At 42.6% G+C, this 15,863-nt stretch overlaps 1 protein-coding gene across 1 annotated transcript in view; it reads left to right on the top strand.

Moving 5' to 3' along the window:
- Positions 1-15,863, top strand: part of si:dkey-89b17.4 (zinc finger protein 646) — a 98,516-nt gene that overhangs the window by 379 nt on the left and 82,274 nt on the right.

The raw sequence follows: 15,863 nt of genomic DNA, 5'->3' as shown, positions 1-15,863 counted from the left end.
GCTGTTCTTAGTGGGCAGTTAGCCTAATATTAGCCCTTTATGCTAATGTTGGTCGTTTTCACATATACATTGGCATTTATAAATAAGAGTCGCCACAACGACAAGTTTATTGAATAAAATGTTGCAGTTCTGTTTTGTGTTGGGTGTACTGAGGCTCATAGGCGTAGCCGGGTTGCAGGTTGTGTTTGTGGTACTGAAGAGAGCGAAGCCTCGGCTAGCCTCAGCTGTTAGCATGGGCAAAATGGCTCGCTGCTTAAAAGCCATTTTCAGATGGAATCCGGGTCTTCGGGAAACTGGATTTGTACTTTGCGGGTGTCGTTACTGTGCCTTAAATGCAGCCACAACAACTACATTTAAAAACAAAAACAAACAAACAAAAAAACTAGGCTGTTTAAAAATTGTGATTACGCGATATATGCACGTCGTCTTCTCCCCGCACGAGTTGTGGTTTCGCTGCCCGGTGGCCGCGGTTCGTTCCGGCCGGTGACGGGTCACAGGAGCCCCGCACACCCACAGAGGACCAGTGGCTTGTACGTCCCAGTGAGGTTCATAAAACGTAGTAGTTAAGTTGAACGTGGATTGTGTTAAAGCTTCTAGACTTAAATTAGTGCAGCAGAATGATTATTTACGCCACTGATTCATAGTCTTTTTTTTTCTTTCTTCAGGACTCCCCTGAAAGACAGCTTCAGCATTTAATCAAACTTGTAGTGAGATTTGCTGCATTCGTGGGGAAAATGACACACTTGAGGCCACAGTGATTACTTTCATTGTCACTTAACTGTTGCTTCGCAGAATTTTGTGAGCATCAGTGTCTCTGTTCATAAAGTGATGCAAAACATTTCCAGTCTCTTCATAACTCTGACCTCCACATCAGGGATGTTACTAGGACTGCTTTTTTCCATCTGAGAATTATAGTGAGGATCCGCCCCATCCTGTCCATGGCTGATGCTGAGACCCTAATTCATGCTTTTGTTTCTTCTAGACTAGATTATTGTAATGTTCTATTTTCAGGGTTACCACAGTCCAGCATTAGGGGTCTTCAGCTGGTTCAGTACGCTGCCGCCAGACTTCTGACACCTAGCAGAAGGTCTGAACATATCACACATTTTGGCATCTTTGCACTGGCTCCCTGTCTCTGTGAGAGCAGATTTTAAGGTTTTGCTATTGACTTATAAGGTTGTTCATGGACTGGCGCCATCTTATTTGGCTGATCTGGTGGAACTCTACGTGCCGGCCCGGGCTTTGCGGTCGCAGGATGCGGGACTTCTCTGTGTTCCCAGGGTGAAGAAGTCGTCAGCAGGTCAAAGAGCCTTTTCGTATCGTGCACCCACCCTGTGGAACAGTCTTCTTGCGACCGTGAGGCAGTCTGAGTCCGTGGACATTTTTAAGTCAAGACTCAAAACCTATTTTTATTCTCTTTCTTATGGATAGTTTTTATTTTTATTTGTTTTATTCTTTTACTTCTGTTTTTATTTTCATTTCTAATTATTTATTCAATTTTATGTTGACTTGTTTTATGTAAGGCGCCTTGAGACGGCTTTTGCTGTGATTTGGCGCATTATAAGCTAATTAAATTAAATAACTTGGAATAATAGAGCAGATAAGGAGCTGGCCAGCTTTCCATCTGCATCAGATGCTCACCGATGCGTGCTGCCATTATATCTCAGTCAAAGATGCCCCAATCACTCTCATATTTGAAAGTCTATTGCCTAGCAAAGTTTGATCTGCATTTGATCCAGATTGTTGATTTTGTGGATATTTGAATTTAATATCGAAAAGCTCATTTGCAGGGTTAGACAAATATTTTTTGAGCCTACTGGTCAGGACTAGTAGCACTAAATTTGTTACTGGTCCTCTTGGTCCAAGGTAGTGGCCCCAGGTATTTAGAAGCTCAGCACCTCAGGCGGCAAGCCTCAATGTAGCATTAATCATCACATCATGCCTGTGTATTCAATCAATATTTATAAATGATAGAATGTTTTCATCTTGTGTTGATTATATGTAAAGTAATAAACCTTTACTTACATGATGATCCTCTATGTTTATGTGAATGTACTGTGCACCTTATGCTTCACTCTGTAATTCTGGCCTTGTGCTCGTCTTTTGCAGCCCAAACATAGCGTTTGCTCTTGTTACTTAATCTATTCTTGCTGTGTAAATTCTCTAATTTCTCAGATTTTTTTTTTTTGTGCAAAATTACACTGGTCAACAAAACAAAATGTTTTTCTTGCATCGACTTTAAGAACTAATTTAGGGTAATTTTGGGGTGCCGAATCTGAGCTCAGATTTCCTCTATCACATCATGTTTTTTTGTAATCTGCATGTTCTGTATTGATGGATTACGTAAAAGTTGCTCATTCACTCATGAGTTTGATGCCACTAATCGTGCACAAAAGCAGCTTCAAAAGCATAGTTTTTAAACCAGGTTCACGAAATGTGACCAAAGAGCCATAATATTATTTATGGCGCCGAAGAGGTGTGCGAGACTGCAGCTTTTACTTCAGTACTTGATAAGAGAAATATGCTCACATCACATTCAGATTTTGTAGCAACATACAACCCCTGGCAAAAATTATGGAATCACCGGCCTCGGAGGATGTTCATTCAGTTGTTTAATTTTGTAGAAAAAAAAGCAGATGACAGACATGACACAAAACTAAAGTCATTTCAAATGGCAACTTTCTGGCTTTAAGAAACACTATAAGAAATCAGGAAAAACAATTGTGGCAGTCAGTAACGGTTACTTTTTAGACCAAGCAGAGGGAAAAAAAAATATGGAATCACTCAATTCTGAGGAAAAAATTATGGAATCATGAAAAACAAAAGAACACTCCAACACATCACTAGTATTTTGTTGCACCACCTCTGGCTTTTATAACAGCTTGCAGTCTCTGAGGCATGGACTGAATGAGTGACAAACAGTACTCTTCATCAATCTGGCTCCAACTTTCTCTGATTGCTGTTGCCAGATCAGCTTTGCAGGTTGGAGCCTTGTCATGGACCATTTTCTTCAACTTCCACCAAAGATTTTCAGTTGGATTAAGATCTGGACTATTTGCAGGCCATGACATTGACCCTATGTGTCTTTTTGCAAGGAATATTTTCACAGTTTTTGCTCTATGGCAAGATGCATTATCATCTTGAAAAATGATTTCATCATCCCCAAACATCCTTTCAATTGATGGGATAAGAAAAGTGTCCAAAATATCAACGTAAACTTGTGCATTTATTGATGATGTAATGACAGCCATCTCCCCAGTGCCTTTACCTGACATGCAGCCCCATATCATCAGTGACTGTGGAAATTTACATGTTCTCTTCAGGCAGTCATCTTTATAAATCTCATTGGAACGGCACCAAACAAAAGTTCCAGCATCATCACCTTGCCCAATGCAGATTCGAGATTCATCACTGAATATGACTTTCATCCAGTCATCCACAGTCCACGATTGCTTTTCCTTAGCCCATTGTAACCTTGTTTTTTTCTGTTTAGGTGTTAATGATGGCTTTTGTTTAGCTTTTCTGTATGTAAATCCCATTTCCTTTAGGTGGTTTCTTACAGTTCGGTCACAGACATTGACTCCAGTTTCCTCCCATTCGTTCCTCATTTGTTTTGTTGTGCATTTTCGATTTTTGAGACATATTGCTTTAAGTTTTCTGTCTTGACGCTTTGATGTCTTCCTTGGTCTACCAGTATGTTTGCCTTTAACAACCTTCCCATGTTGTTTGTATTTGGTCCAGAGTTTAGACACAGCTGACTGTGAACAACCAACATCTTTTGCAACATTGCGTGATGATTTACCCTCTTTTAAGAGTTTGATAATCCTCTCCTTTGTTTCAAGTGACATCTCTCGTGTTGGAGCCATGATTTATGTCAGTCCACTTGGTGCAACAGCTCTCCAAGGTATGATCACTCCTTTTTAGATGCAGACTAACGAGCAGATCTGATTTGATGCAGGTGTTAGTTTTGGAGATGAAAATTTACAGGGTGATTACATAATTTATTCCTCAGAATTGAGTGAGTCCATATTTTTTTCCCTCTGCTTGGTCTAAAAAAGTAACTGTTACTGATTGCCACAATTTTTTTTTCTTGGTTTCTTATAGTGTTTCTTAAAGTCAGAAAGTTGCCATTTGAAATGTCTTTAGTTTTGTGTCATGTCTGTGATCTGCTTTTTTTCTACAAAATTAAACAACTGAATGAACATCCTCCGAGGCCAGTGATTCCATAATTTTTGCCAGGGGTTGTACAACAGTTGATCAAAATTAACCTTTTATGTGTGCCATATATGGGCATGCCGTGTTGCTATGGTAACTCTAGCTGTGCACCTACTCTGCTACTCTTCCTTTGTGCTGATCCTGTTAAATTAAAGACGTTCTATTTAAACTGATAGTAGTGTGTGGACACCGCATACTTTTACAGAAGTCTCTTTTGTTGACTGAGCTTCATTCATGAACTCAGTAGTGTGACTGAGTGGCACAGCACAGGTTATTGTAATCTGCAAACAGCGGCTCAGTTATTTAAGGCGCAATATTGAAAAAAATTGTCAGTCTTGTTGAACACTTTTAATCACTCGACCGGCAAGATATTTAACTAAACATCTGTCTTGCAGGGGAAATATCAACTAGACATAGGTTAAAAGTTACTTGTCCGTGTCCTCAGACTAGTGGATTTCTCTACCCCTGATTTGGTGTACATTTTGCATTATATCTCAATCAAAAGTGCCTCATCACTCTCATTTTTCTGTTATGGATTTACCCACACAACCAAAATTGGATGGAGGTTCCAATTTTATGTCTGTTTGTTTGTCTTTCAGTTATCAGTCAGAAACCAAGTGCCAAAAGCAATGACAAAGTGTGCATAGCAGAGATAACCAATGTTCTGTGAAAATTATCTGAAAAGAATGCAGAAACTGAAAAAGTTGGGGGGAAAACCCCTGACAACACCACAAAATAACTTTGATTCAAGTGCATGAACTAAATACATACTCCTGACTAGGGATGGGTATTGATAAGATTTTATCGATATCGATGCCATTATCGATTCCACTTATCGATCCGATTCCTTATCGATTCCCTTATCGATACCCCTTGTGAATTTTCTGTGTACTAAAAGTAGGCTTTACAGGTTTTCTGTCAACAGCATTTTAAATTGGTCACTGGATCCTTGATCTCTGGACATAAATAAAAATAAATAAAATCTGTAGTTTTTGTCAAAAGTATTTCCTTTCAGACATTTTGGCATGAATGTCTCTCCATACCTCTGAGCTGAGCTCAGCCGGCTGCTGCACGTTAGTGCAGGACGTCTCGTTTTGGGAAGAAAAAACATTTTGGTTGATTGCAGTTTGTTTGTATTACAACATTTGGAAAGAGGTGTCATTTGATTTAAACGTCATTTCGCTTTAAATTTATTAATTCTGACTGGACTCTATCGTTCTAACTTGACTCGGCAGAGAGCCGTACAGCATTTGGAGCAGTGTGAACAGAACGGAGGAGTGACTCATGATTGACATATTCAGGGATGAAAGTGGTGAAAAACAAAAAAAGCTGAAACACAAAATTACCCACCAACACCACCCGCACAGAAATGTTTGAATTCCAGAAGCTCTGAATTGCAATCTGGGACTATTCCAGACAATAAACTGCAGTGAGTGCATCATCCATTTAGGTGAGGAAAAAACCCAACTTTCCTTATTCAAATTCATTCCAGTAGTATTCTGCTCTTACTAGGATGCAGCAGTTTTCTAGCTTGGCAGATAGTTCTGGAGTAAATCACTGAAGAAATTAACAAATTGAAAATATGGTTTGACTGAAACAAATTGTCATTAAACTTAAATAAAACAGGGATGAAGTGGAGGTGTAAGAGTCACTAGGTGTTCACAGGAAACATTTATTTCTATATGTATTCATTTATTTTCATTGTTAAATGGTTTTATTTTTTTCTGTTGTGTTTTGTTTCATTAGGTTCTTTTTGTCTCTTTCTCTGAAACCGTATTGTAACATTATTAGTCTATTATTGACTATTATTGTTGCTATTATTAATATATGAATAAAAATATATTTCAAAAATTACAATTTGACTCTTTTACGAAAACGAACGCTGATCCATTAATTATACAGAAAACAAATCAACACAAACGTGCTGATGCGAACAGCTTAATGCTAACTTTAACATTGAAAACGCCATAGACATGCTAACACGTTAGCATTGGTCCCGTTTTTAAGTTATAAAATACATCTATCAACTGTTTCATAAGACCATAACGGGTCGGTTTAACATAAAAATATTAAATATTACTCAGACATGTAGGGCTGCAGCTATTGATTATTTTAGCAGTCGAGTATTCTATCGATTATTCTGGCGATTAATCGAGTAATCAAATAAAAAGTACTTCTGTGTTTTTAAACAACATCAATAGTCCAGGGCTGTCCCTAAGCAATGGCACAATGTCACTGCACCAAAGTGTTGGCATTTTGCTGAAAGGGTAATGGGATGTGGTTTTCTGTTTTGTTTTCTCCAACTTGTAAAATTTAACCATTTTTAAGGTTTTTTTTTTTTTTTTTTGGTTTTGTTGTTTTTTTATAAAGGTTGATGGACTGGGTCCCTGCATGATTTTTTCTATCCCTCATTCTCTGCAATTCAGCAGATGCATTTCATCTGGAGTTTGAACATGCAGCCTCGCAGTCAGTTTTTTTTATTATTATTTTATTGAAGTTCCGTGTTTATGAAGTGTTGTGTGTTCCCAAAAAAAGCAAAAATTTAAAAGTGAAACACTCAGTGTGAGTCTGAGGGAAACACAGAAGAAAGAGTGGACTTCTGCTGTTTGTCAGTGTAGCTGGGGACAGAGCTGTGACTCGCCCGGTCTGAGAGCCCCTCACACTGGGCAGAGAGAGACAGCAGCCGGGCCACCAGGTCAATAGTCCCTCCCCACGTAGAGCGGACCGCGTGTTTTTTAAAAATAGACAAACACACTGCTTCGCTTTAAATGCACAGTAAGTCTATTTCAGATGATCAGCGTGGACCATCTTTCTCTTAAAAGGCTTTATTTTACTTTGTCATGTTGGAAAACTGTAGCTATCGTTGCTAATTTGATTAGCTGTTATGGTCCAGTCTTCTTCTGTTTTTTTTTCCTGCGGACGTTGCAGCACCACACACAGGCCTGGCATATGTACTACAATGTTAAACGAAGCTTTGAGGCACAGAATTTGCCTCGAACATTTTTTGTAATCAAATTATTTGAGTTACTCAGCTACTCATTTCAACCCTACAGACATGCTCTTCAGGGTTTTAGCGGGGAAAAATTGGGATAAAGTGAAATAAAACAATGAATCCATGAATCAGTAGATTGAAGCAATGCTTTGATCTGCGAATCACTGCTTCGATTGGTTCGAGGTTCAAAGTAAAGCCGCGCTGCAGAAAAGTTGATTACAGACCTGCTGTAGGTCTGTAATCAATGTAGAGAAATGATCATTTTCCTGACAAACACCCCCCTAAAACAACAGCCACTCTGAAGGACCGATAAGGGAATTGTTAAGCAAAAAGCTTATTGATTTCGGTGGATCGAATAATTTCTTAACGATACCCGAAAGGAACCGATTCTTGATACACATCCCTACTCCTGACATTTGATCACATCTATTTTATCTTTTGAAAAGCCACTTCTAACAGGACTTTGACCTTGAATTTTTTCCCCAAGGTAAAATTTTGTGGAATTGAAAACTAGTGTTGGTGGAGGTTTGTGCTCTACAAGTGCGGTGCTCTAATTTGCTTTATGTTAAAGAATCTGGAGATCAGCACCAATGGGCCTCTGGGCTTATAGGGATAATTGGGAAGACAGGGTTCTCAGCAGGATTTTTTTCTCAGCGTAATGGGATGGAAAAATCCCCTTAAGAAGCTGGGGGTTTGTGGTCAGCTTAGGCTTCGACCCTGCGGAAGCTTTTACTTTATGGGCTTACAACGGGTCTTCTTTGGTGTTTGTTTGAACTTCAAAATGTAGAGTAATCAGAAATGAGTCTTGTAGTTAAAACATTTGTGAGGATTTTCTATAGTAAACTGCTGTGTATAAATTAGCAGTTCGGATGCTCCTGTGTAGTGACACACATTTCTACACTCCCATGTTTTGGTCTGATGTCTCGTTTCTTTTGGCTTTAAAGTAAGGCTGGAACAAAGGTTTAAAAAACAAACAAACAAACAAAAAAAAACCTATGGCTTTACTAGGGATGGGTATCGAGAACCGGTTCCTTTCGGGTATCGTTAAGAAATGATTCGATCCACCGATATCAATAACCTTTTTGCTTAACGATTCCCTTATTGGTCCGAGTGGCAGTTGTTTTGGGGGGTGTTTGTCAGGAAAATGATAATTTCTCAACATTAATTACAGACCCTGCAGCGGGTCTCTAATCAACTTTTCTGCAGCGCGGCTTTGCTTTGAACCTTGAACCAATCAAAGCAGTGATTAGCAGATCAAAGCAGTGTTTCGATCTATTGCTTCATTGATTCATTGTTTTATTTTGCTTTATCTTAATTTTCCCCCACTAAAACCCTAAAGAGCATATGTCTGAGTAATATTTACCTTTTTTATGTTAAACCGACCTGTTATGGTCTTCTGAAACAGCTGATAGATGTATTTTATAACTTAAAAACAGGACCGATGCTAAGGCGTTAGCATGTCTGGCATTTTCAATGTTAAAGTTAGCATTAAGCTGTTTCAGCTGTCAGCACGTTTGTGTGCATTTGTTTTCTGTATAATAATTAATGACTCAGGGTTTGTTGTCGTAAAAGAGTCAAATGTATTACAAATTGTAATATTTTTTAATTTATTTTTGTTTATATATTAATAATAATAATAGCAACAACAACAATGCTGCAATACAATTTTACAGAAGGAGACAAAAAGAACCTGATAAAAACACAACAGAAAATATAAAACCAACTAAGAATGAACATAAATAAATAAATAAATATAGAAATAAATAACTGTTTCCTATGAACGCCTAGTGACTCTTACATCTCCACTTCATCCCTGTTTTATTTATGTTTGCTGACAATTTGTTTTGGTCAAACCGTATTTTCAATGTGTTAATTTCTTCAGTGATTTCCTCCAGAACTGTCTGCCAAGCTAGAAAACGGCTGCATCCTAGTAACAGCAGAATACTACTGGAATGAATTTGAATAAGAAAAGTTGGGTTTTTTCTCACCAAAATGGATGCTGCACTCACTGCAGTTTATTGTCTGGAATAGTCCCAGATTGCATTTCAGAACTTCTAGAATTCAAACATTTTCATGTGGGCGGTGTTGACATGGAGTCCGAGTGGACCATGTTCTCCACCTCCATTGTCGATGTGGCTGCTCGTAGCTGTGGTCGCAAGGTCTCTGGTGCCTGTCACGGCGGCAATCCCCGAACCTGGTGGTGGACACCGGAAGTAAGGGATGCCATCAAGCTGAAGAAGGAGTCCTACTTATCTTTGTTGGTAGGTGGGACCCCAGAGGCAGCTGACAGGTACCGGCAGGCCAAGCGTGCCGCAGCCCGTGCGGTCGCAGAGGCAAAAACTCGGGTCTGGGAGGAGTTCGGGGAGGCTATGGAGGAGGACTATCGGTCGGCCTCGAAGAGATTCTGGCAAACCGTCCGACGCCTCAGGAGACGGAAGCAGCTCTCCACCAGCACTGTTTACGGTGCGGGTGGGGAGCTGTTGACCCTGACTGGGGATGTTGTCGGGCGGTGGAAGGAGTGCTTCGAGGATCTTCTCAATCCTATCGTCATGTCTTCCGAAGAGGAAGCAGAGACTGGGGACTCGGAGGCGGACTCATCCATTCCCAGGCCGAAGTCACTGAGGTGGTTAGAAAGCTCCTCGGTGGCAAGGCTCCTGGGGTGGATGAAATCCGTCCTGAGTACCTTAAGTCTCTGGATGTTGTGGGGCTGTCTTGGCTGACACGCTTCTGCAACATTGCGTGGCGATCGGGGACAGTGCCTCTGGATTGGCAGACCGGGGTGGTGGTCCCTCTGTTTAAGAGGGGGGACCAGAGGGTGTGTTCCAACTATAGGGGGATCACACTCCTCAGCCTCCCCGGTTAGGTCTATTCCAGAGTACTGGAGAGGAGAATTCGACCGATGGTTGAACCTCGGATTCAGGAGGAGCAGTGTGGTTTTCGTCCTGGTCGCGGCACACTGGACCAGCTCTACACGCTCCATCGGGTGCTCGAGGGTTCATGGGAGTTTGCCCAACCAGTCCACATGTGTTTTGTGGATCTGGAGAAGGCATTTGACCTTGTCCCTCGGCGCACCCTGTGGGGAGTACGTCCTTTGCTAAGGGCTATCCGGTCCCTGTACGACCGCAGCAGGAGCTTGGTTTGCATTGCCGGTAGTAAGTCAAACCTGTTTCCAGTGCACGTTGGCTTCCACCAGGGCTGCCCTTTGTCACCGGTTCTGTTCATTATTTTTATGGACAGAATTTCTAGGCGCAGCCAGGGTGTAGAATGGGTCTGGTTTGGGAACCACAGAATCTCGTCTCTGCTGTTTGCGGATGATGTGGTTCTGTTGGCTTCGTCAAATCAGGACCTTCAGCGTGCACTGGGGCGGTTTGCAGCCGAGTGTGAAGCGTCCGGGATGAAGATCAGCACCTCCAAATCCGAGGCCATGGTTCTCGACCGGAGAAAGGTGCGTTGCCCTCTTCAGGTCGGTGGAGGAGGAGTTTAAATATCTCGGGGTCTTGTTCACGAGTGAGGGATGGATGGAGCGCGAGATCGATAGACGGATCGGTGCAGCATCTGCAGTGATGCGGTCGTTGTATCGGACCGTCGTGGTGAAGAGAGAGCTGAGTAGGGGGGCAAAGCTCTCGATTTACCGATCGATCTACGTTCCGATCCTCACCTATGGTCATGAGATTTGGCTCATGACCGAAAGAACGAGATCGCGAGTACAAGCGGCCGAGATGAGTTTCCTCCGAAGGGTGGCTGGGCGCTCCCTTAGAGATAGGGTGAGGAGCTCGGTCACTCGGGAGGAGCTCTGAGTCGAGCCGCTGCTCCTCCACGTCGAAAGGAGTCAGTTGAGGTGGCTCGGGCATCTTTTCCCGATGCCCCCTGGACGCCTCGCTGGAGAGGTGTTCCGGGCACGTCCCACTGGGAGGAGGCCCCGGGGAAGACCCAGGACATGCTGGATGGACTACATCTCTCGGCTGGCTTGGGAACGCCTTGGGGTTCCCCCGGAGGAGCTGGAGGAGGTGTGTGTGGATCGGGAGGTCTGGGTGGCTTTGCTTGAGCTGCTGCACCCGCGACCCGACTCCGGATAAAGCGGAAGAAAATGGATGGATGGAAGTATTTGATCCCCTATAAAAACAAACCTTCAATTGGTACAGAAACATTTGTCTGCCGTTACAGAGGTCAGACATTTCCTGTAGTTCTTGACCAAGTTTTCACACACTGCAACAGGGATTTTGGACCACTCCTCCATACAGATCTTCTCCAGATCTTTCAGGTTTGGAGTTTCAGCTCCCTCCAAAGATTTTCTATTAAGTTCAGGTCTGAAGACTGGCCAGGCCACTCCAGGACCTTGAAATGCTTCTTATGGAGCCCCTCCTTAGTTGCTCTGGCTGTGTATTTGGGGTCATTGTCATGCTGGAAGACCCAGCAAAGACCCATCTTCAGTGCTCTTACTATGGGAAGGAGGTTGTTTGCCAAAGTCTCGCAAAACATGACCCATCCATCCTCCCTTCAATACGGTGCAATTGTCTTGTCCCCTTTGCAGAAGAGCACCCCAGAGTATGATGTTTCCACCCCCATGCTTCACGGTTGAGACGGTTTTCTTGGGGTTGTTCTCATCCTCTAAACATGGCAAGTGGAGTTGATACCAAAAAGCTCTATTTTGGTCTCATCTGACCACATGACCTTCTCCCATGCCTCCTCTGGATCATCGAGATGGTCAGTGGTGAATTTCAAACGGGCCTGGACATGTGCTGGCTTGAGCAGAGGGGCCTTGCCTTGATTTTAATCCATGACAGCATCATGTGTTACTAATGTAATCTTTGTGACTGTGGTCCCAGCTCTCTTAAGGTCATTGACCAGGTCCTCCTGTGTAGTTCTGAGCTTTCTCAGAATCATCCTTGCCCCACAAAGTGAGATCTTGCATGGAATCCCAGACCAAGGGAGATTGACAGTCATCTTGTGTTTCTTCCGCTTTCTAATAAATAATCATAACAGTTGTCTTCTACCAAGCTGCTTGCCTGTTGTCCTGTAGTCCATCCCAGCCTTGTGCAGGTCTACAGTTTTGTCCCTGGTGTCCTTAGCTCTTTGTTCTTGGCCATGGTGGATAGGTTGGAGTGTGATTGATTGAGTGTGCGAACATATGTCTTTTATACAGGTAACAAGTTCAAACAGGTGCAGTTAATACAGGTAAAGAGTGCAGTAGTAGAGAAGCTTGAATCTTCGACTGGACTGGTTGCTTGACGTGAGGACATTTCGCTTCAAATCACAGAAGCGAAACGTCCTCACGTCAAGCAACCCAGTCCAGTCGAAGATTCAAGCTTCTCTACTATGGAAACCACCTGGACAACTGAGAGCCTACACAGAAACGTAAAGAGTGCAGAATAAGAAGCCTTCTTAAAGAAAAATTAACAGGTGTGTGAGAGCCAGAATTCTTGCTGGTTGGTGGGGGATCAAATACTTATTTCATGCAATAAAATGCAAATTAATTATTTAAAAATCATACAATGTGATTTTCTGGATATATATATATATATATATATTTTTTTTTTTTTTTTTGTTTCTGTCTTTCACAGTTGAAATGTACCTACGATAAAAATTACAGACCTCTCCATTCTTTGTAGGTGGGAAAACCTGCAAAATTGGCAGTGGATCAAATACTTATTTCCCCCACTATAACACAATTTTGCCCTCAAAATGCAGGCAGTAGTGTTTCAGAGGGATATATATGTAAAACGTTTCTCTTTGCCCGGTCTTCCCTACAACACTCATGGCTGCGGTGCGGCTGTGCTCAGACTGGAGCACTGAGACTGTGATACCGGGGTAAGTTCTCCTCGATGGAACAGAGGATGTCTCATTTTGGGGAAAAAACAGCTTTGGTCAGTTGTAGTATGTCGTCTGTTTTACGTTTGGAAAGAGGTGTCATTTGATTTAAAACGGTGATTCGCTTTAAAGTTACTGATTGTGGAATGATCCGTCTTTCCACCTTTACTTGGCACAGCACAGAGCCACAGCAAATCCCACAACACACACACACACAGTGGAGGATATTATCATTATTATTTCATGACAGAAAATAACAGTAAGTTTAGTTTACGAACCAGAGAAGCTGGATGTATTAATGTTCCAGTCTGCAGCAGAGACCCACGTCATTGGCTGCCCCACAAACAATTCACGTTGATAAACGAATAAAAACTATCTGTGACTACATTTACATGCAGCCAATAACCCTTTCATAACCGGAATATTAGCAATTACCCGGTTGCGCACAGCCATGTAAACACCCGCAAAAACCCGAATATGCTCATATTCCGGTTTTTAAAAACCCGAATAAGACCCCTGGGTTCCTCCTTTTGTAACCGAATATCAGGTCATATAAACGTGCATTGGACTATCCCCATAGAAAGGAACATTATTTTGTGTTCTGCACGTCCTGCATGTCCTGTCCGCAAGGAATCTTGGTCTTTTGAGTACGGCAACTACTTGTATGCGGCGCGCGCAGCCCACTAGGCACCACAGAAGCAGATGTAAACAGCGCATTGTGTTCTGCGTCTTTATCAGGTGGGCCGGTCGCAGCACTGGTCGGCATATCACCGCGATTGCTCTCACTGCCTCCGATGCGCTTACCGTGTCTGCGAGCTCTGTAAACGCCGCGGCGGGCCACTCACACCGCCCCCCTCTCTGCTGTGCAGAGCTGCGCCAAATCTGGCAACAGGTCCAGAGACTACGCTCGCTGTTTTGATGCGGAGGCAGCCGGCAGGAGAGAAAAGTGAGAAAAATGTTAATGCCTGTTTGAGAAAAGTGTGTAGTGAGGGGTTTTACATGAAGCAGGATTACACGAAGCAGGATTTGCACAAACGCCAGACCAAATCAAGCACCGGTGGAAGACGTGCGTCGCTGTTTAAATGGGGATAAATGATACCATTGACCATGTACGAGGTCTATTAGAAAAGTATCCGACCTTATTATTTTTTTCAAAAACTATATGGATTTGAATCACGTGCGATTACATCAGACAAGCTTGAACCCTCGTGAGCATGCAAGAGTTTTTTCACGCCTGTCGGTTGCATCATTCGCCTGTGGGCAGGCTTTGAGTGAGGAGTGGTCCATCCCTCCCGTCTATTTTTTCATTGTTTAGGAATGGCTCAGAGATTGCCGCTTTGCTTGATCAAACTTTTTTCAGAAACTGTGAGGCACATCCAAGTGGACACGATTCGAGGAATTCAGCTGGTTATCTGTGAAAAGTTTAAGGGCTGGTGAGAGATTATGGAGTGTTACTGTCGCTTTAAGGACAACCCATGGAGCCGGAGGGCGCGCCGCGAGCCGCCGTCGTCAGCCTGTTTCGAGCTGAAAACCCAAATTTAAGCCTCTGTTGACAGGGTTTGCCTTTTAGAATAAATAGTTGTGTGCCTTAAGGGCACCAAAATCTGAAAAGTTTGGTGCCCCTCAGAAAAGTTCGGTACCAAAAAAACTCAGGTGGCTGCTGTTCGCTCTTCCCTCTAAAACTCTGTCATAATTGTGTTTATAAACCAGTCACCATTTGCTTTTATTATACATCTGTGTAGTTAATAAATAAAATAATCTTCACGGATGATTTGCTTGCGCGCGCATGTAGAGAAATATAAAAACTCTCCGCTGGCTGCTGTTCTCTCTTCCCTCAAAAACGCTCCATTTGATCTGTGTATAATAGAATGCGGCATTACAAACAGAGGAGAAGAACATTTTTTGATGACGTTTTGTGTATGTGTCGGTCTCAGAAAGTCAAATTCTGTGCAAATTTTGTCCAAATTTGATAGATTTCTGTACAGTTATGAAATAAAAAAGGTGGATTCCAGTCGGGAATGCAAGTCTAAAGAGTTGTGTACCCGCTCCCAAAGTAGGGTGCCACGGGTTCCCGGGTATCTGCTAAAATCGAACCCTGTCTGTTGACCCGGGACGTCGTGAGAGAACAGCGAAGTTTCAGAAGAGGTCGGGATCAGCAGTTTATCCGGACATTCCACTGTTAAAGGAGATTTTGTAATGAAAGACGTGCGGACGGATTCGCACGTCGGCAGGCAGCCGCTCATGGCCCGGCGCCACAGAGAAACACCTCCGTTGGAAGCGTTACAAGACAAGTTTGAACATGCCCAGCTGTTAAACAGTTTCTCGGATACTCACTCGACTGAAAACCATCGAAAGCCGCCTGAATTTTACGAATGGTTATCTACACGGAGGTGTTTCTCTGTGGCGCCGGGCCATGAGTGGCTGCCTGCCGATACGCGAATCCGTCCGCACGTCTTTCAAATCCATATAGTTTTTGAAAAAAATAAAAAGGTCGGTTTCTTTTCTAATAGACTTCGTATACAGGAGTGACTCTGTCTGCTTAAGCATGTAAACGGGTTATTCCTAATGATTCAGAAACCGGAATATTGACCTTAACGGCATGTAAACATAATCTGTGTGAAGCGGTGGATGATTCTCAGTCCTGCCCGCATCAACAGAAAAGAGTCCCATTTAGCGACTTTAATCAGTAGAAAAGGTGAGCCATAGTGGTTGGTGCAGCTTGGCTAAAATTCCCATAACAGTTATGCATTTTGTGATAAAAGCATAGAATTTGGCACACCTATTCTAAATTAACTAATACTCATTTTCAGATATGGAGCCATCCTGGAGTTGACCTCTAATGAGCTAC

The sequence above is a fragment of the Thalassophryne amazonica genome, chromosome 16 (assembly GCF_902500255.1).
Source record: "Thalassophryne amazonica chromosome 16, fThaAma1.1, whole genome shotgun sequence".
Taxonomy (NCBI): Eukaryota; Metazoa; Chordata; class Actinopteri; order Batrachoidiformes; family Batrachoididae; genus Thalassophryne; species Thalassophryne amazonica.
The sequence above is the reverse complement of the archived record's forward strand: the minus strand, read 5'-3'. Positions and strand labels throughout refer to the sequence as shown.